The sequence below is a fragment of the Malus sylvestris genome, chromosome 10 (genome assembly GCF_916048215.2).
Source record: "Malus sylvestris chromosome 10, drMalSylv7.2, whole genome shotgun sequence".
In the NCBI taxonomy this organism is placed as follows: Eukaryota; Viridiplantae; Streptophyta; class Magnoliopsida; order Rosales; family Rosaceae; genus Malus; species Malus sylvestris.
This window is the reverse complement of record NC_062269.1, coordinates 25,606,804-25,611,731: the sequence shown is the minus strand read 5'-3', so window position 1 is coordinate 25,611,731 and position 4,928 is coordinate 25,606,804. Positions and strand designations below refer to the sequence as shown.

Below are 4,928 nucleotides of genomic sequence, written 5' to 3'. Positions count from 1 at the left end.
ATCTTAGTTTGGTGTTTGTCCGTACACTTGTACGGAAAAACTCAAAAATCCGAGAGAGAGAGAGAGAGAGATAGTCAACGAGAGAGAGAGAGAGAGTCAACGAGAGAAAAGGTATGGGTGTTTGTGTGTGTGTGGTCCTAGTTGGTCACAAACCAAACAAAATTAAGTCCTTTTTAGTTCCCTTAGTTCTAAAAACTTAGGAAAATAATGGATGGATCCAAAAACCTAAGTACACAATACACACAACACAATTTAACGTCCAAGGGTATTTTAGTAACTTCCATGTTCGAGACCAATAATATTACAAAATTCCGGGACGGGCTGTCACAGATGATGTACCCATCCTCAAAGCGTAGAGGATGTGATCACGAGCGTTTACATATTTTTTTCACATTTTTCTCACTTATAAATTAATTATTATAATTAATGTGTTTGGTATTTTTAAGTTACTTAAATTTTTATTTTTAAATTGTTTTATAATTTTTTTAATTTCACTCTTTGCCTATAGTATACTATAAAAATAAGTAAATAAATTAAAATTAAAAATTTTAATTAAAGAATAATAATACAATAATACATATTTAATATACAACATAAACATATATAAACAATTTTCTCCAAAGCGGCTGAGTTAATAATAATAATAATATATCTCATGTTGTAGCTTGACCAATATTTAGTTGTCTAGATTGATATTGTAAGTTATGAATTGTTCTGTTGAATTAAGAAGTCTGAAGCTCATACTTTCTTCTCCTTTAATGTAGTTCAAAGTTATAATATCACTTGTAGCAGTAAATTATATTATGCTAAATATTTAAGACACAATGGTGGTACTGGTGAATTACACGACACGTCCTTAATTCGATTCTGGCATTACATAGTAGTGATTAGGGGGCAGTTGAGGCTCTTCTGCGAGTCTTCTCGACCCCCAAAAAATAGACTGTTATAATTAAGTTATCAGCTAACCCCCTTTTCAAAAAAAATAAAAAAAGAAAAGAAAAGAAATTTAAGACATCAAGCAATTGAACACAAAGATTACAGATTTATGCTCAATCGTCGGAAGTCTTGGTTTCCATGGAACCGATAGTTTTATTATTCGATAGCACCGAACACAAAAGACTACAACAAATGAAGCAATTGACTATGGACATTGACATGGCTCACACGTGTCAATTGCAACATTTAACATATGAAATAGCTCAATTATAATATGAACAATATGAACACTACTTCATCGCAGAAAGACAAGAAGCCGCTGCTGCTGAAATTTAAATAACAGATAGACGTGTCTAATCTGTGTTTTCAGTTTCAATTATTTGGAACGTGTTCATCTATGATTGGATTTCAACAACAGCTGCAACTATTGAACAGCTGCGGCTATTCTTTTAGCAGCGAAGTAGTGTTCTAATAATATTTTGGAATTAAAAAGACAGTAATCTACTGCCACTTGACTTCTACATCCCTTTGGGCCTGATATCAATCCCTTGAAAAATGAGGCCACCCTTCCAGTGGCCACCCTGATGCCCCCAGCAAACCATCTCCAACTCTTCACCTTCACCCCCTTGACAGAAGTACTCCCCCATCTCTATCTCCAGCCACCAGTCGTTCCGCTCTTTCGGGTACTGGGCCTCATTGATCTCCCCGGGTTGGAAAGCTTTGGTATGGCCTCTATGAGCGTCCAGAAACACCTTTTGTCTCGTGGGCTTCTCCCCATTAAACCTATTGTGACCTCCGAAGCGTGGCTGTCAAATCCATAAGCCCTTGGAGTTGACTTGAGTACGAGGTAAGTTTTATAAAGGGTGGATGGGGACAGCATCCGTGTCTCAATTTGTCCGCGGATTTCAAGCCAACAAACAGTCACAAGCTCTGCCACCTCCTCAAACCTGTTTGTTTAGTATAACTAATTTATATTCAAAATTTAATCTCTAACCAACCAATAACACGTGCAATAAAAACATGGACCTGTTATCGCACTGAAAAAAAATAAAATCATCTGCAATCCTCATTTCCGATGAACTAGTGCACAACAGATGACTATTTTGGAATGCTGATAAGATAACAATTTCTTAAAAAGGAAAAAGAATGAAATTTTAGAGACCTTGAGTCGGGGAGAGAGATCCATTTCTAGTACTGAGTGCCGCTCCAAACTATCGAAAGGGCCCTTGCAGCAATCATATAGCATTTCTTCCCACTCCATTTGTCCAGTGAAAAGCTCTGCATTATCACGCCAAGTGACAGTCAGGATCTTAGAGCAGTGAGAAATACAAAACGCTACCCGAAGAGAAAAAAAAAAACCCCTAAATCAATAAGAATGCATGCTAATTTCTAACTCGGTTTTTCTAGCCTTTCTTCGTACTTCTTCTAATGCTAAAAAGAAGTGAACACCAGCGATTTTAACAACTCCTTCGACCATCTGCACTTCAAATTGAATATTTTACAATTTTTTGTGTGCTTACGGAATGAGAGAGATGGGATGGAAGTGGGGGGTCGACGAATTTGGGACGAGGTGTGGGCTGGCGAGGGTCGGCTATGTTGTGATTGGCTAATATTTTGAGCTAGCAACAATGAAGTGACCCGTGTGCCTTCGTTAGTGGATGATTTGTGACTTTGTATGTTTGCTTTCGGTGAAAATATCACATGTCTATGGACTGCATTGAATGTTGCAGACAAGTGCTACAAAGGAAAAACAAAAGTGGGTTTGCTTTTTGACTTTGGGAGCATTTTGTTAGAAATGTGATGGCTTGGTTTTATTTAAGGAAACTTTAACGAAAAACTTCCGGTACTGTTTACTTTAACGAAAAATCATATTTTTTCATTAAAAATAATTTTACCATTTATTTTGTCATTATCGTTAAAATTCAAAGTTTTCAAGCTATTTTTATTAGTTTTCCTTTCATTTAATGTAAGGAAATACTTGCATTAGGTATGCTTGCTGAGGGAGAAGACTTGCATCAGGGAAGAATCCAAGAAGATGGTGAGAGCATTTGGCTCTACCATGGGCATGAGTGAGAGAAATCAAGAGAGCTAGAGTGAAAGGTCTTGGTGAAATAACTCTTGGGGTAGGGTGAGGTTTTTGGAAAAATTCTATGAGTGGGTGTGCAAGGGATTCAAGATTGGGTTATGTTGCTTTAACTCATGTGTACTTGTACTGTTATTCTCATAGTGAAGAGCAATATTTTTCTGGGGACGTAGACATGTTTTTGCCGAACCTCGTAAATTTCTCAGTGTCTTTATTTCTTGTATTTTATTCTGTTCAACTGTGTGTGTGATTTGATGAGGTTGTAATCTGAATCTTATTTTCGCACTAAACAACGAGCCAAGGCACAATAGGCTAGTGGGGATGTGCATGGGAGGAATCTCGTTACGAAATCCCAAAAATTTGAGCCGAAATTTAAGTTGAGTTTTGGTTTTCAGAGTTTTGTCCCGAAAATGATTGGTTTAGATATAGGTGACCATTTTCGAGTTGGGATCCCGTCCCAAACCACCCTAATAAGAACAAGTGCCAAAATCACTAGACTAACTTTAAAACGACAAAGTACTTTAAAACAACAAAGTACAGAACAAATAGACAGGAAATTCCTTGTGTTATTACAATTTCAAGCAATCCCTAACTACTTTCAATTTTTAAAAGATTAAGATTAAAAAATAAAATTAAAAACTACTTCATTGAGTTTTCAAAAATTAAGCTGAAAAACTAAAAATTAAATGATTATCAAATGCTCATAAAATAAAATAAATCCCATAAAAAAAAGATGAGACAAAGAGAAACTTGCAATTACCAATTTGCCCCGTTCGATAAGAACTGGATTGTCGCATGGTGCGAGGTATTGCTCCTTCTTCGTTAGGGAAGCGGAGGAGGAAGACACATGCAGCTGCTGTACGGACATGGAAAGTGAGGAGGAAAGGACCGTGTCGATATCGGGGGAAAAAAACTTGTCCCAGACGGGGTCGCATCCCGCTACGGCGTTGCCGACCTGAAACTCCTCGAAACCAACGACATCGTGCCCGCGTCTCGAGGCGTGGTGAGCGAGACAATGGTGGCTATGCACCCTTCCGGCAAGGCCGGCAGATCCATGTGATCCGCCGCCGGCATAGCGATTCCTCTGCCATCGACATCATCTGTTTTCTTCTCCTTTTTTTTTTTTGACTTATCACCTGTTTTCTTCTTGTTCTCCCGCTTTCCGCCACCGCCTAAGAACTTCAACATTATTTTGGGTTCCTCGGATAAAATAAAAATACGTTGTAATTTGTTTTCGTATTACTGATTGCCATGTGGTTTGTATTTATAGAAGCATTGGGTGACACTCTTGCCATGAGTGGCGGTGTCGATTGTCCCCTTTTCCCACGTCTTTGCTCTTCTGTTTGCCGTGAGTCGGCTTCCTTTGTATCTTTTTTCTATCTAGGAAGTCTAACGACCATTCTTCTTTCTCTTCTCACTACTACAAAATTATCTATAACTGGCAGTTCAAAAACATTAACTCTTAAGTGTTTATTTAATCTACTGTTTTGATGCGATACACATTCTACGAAACTTTTTTTCAATTATCTAACCGTCAAACTTGTTTGTACACACTCCGAGATCACATATGTAAAAAATCACTAAAAACAAATATTCAGAGATTACGTAACAGAACAAAAGTTTTCGACGGTTATAAATGAAAAATCACAATTTAACTTTTATTTTAGCTCTGATTTTGATGATTTTTTATGTCACAACCCGTCCCAGAGATGTACATTATTTTATTCTCGATGATGTGAAAAGATGAATTTACCCTTGAGCGTTGAATGTGTGTTTGTGTTTTGGGTTAAGGAATTGGGTCAATTAGTTCTATTCCTAACTAATTGGACCAATTAAAACAAAAGGATTAAACAAATTTGATTGGTGTGTATTTTTGGACCACACACACATCCATACCCTTTTCTCTCTC

At 37.3% G+C, this 4,928-nt stretch overlaps 1 pseudogene; it reads right to left on the bottom strand.

The window, feature by feature from the left end:
* Positions 1 to 1,069: 1,069 nt before the first annotated feature.
* On the bottom strand, positions 1,070 to 4,214 carry LOC126587245 (putative F-box protein PP2-B12; annotated as a pseudogene).
* Positions 4,215 to 4,928: the final 714 nt, after the last annotated feature.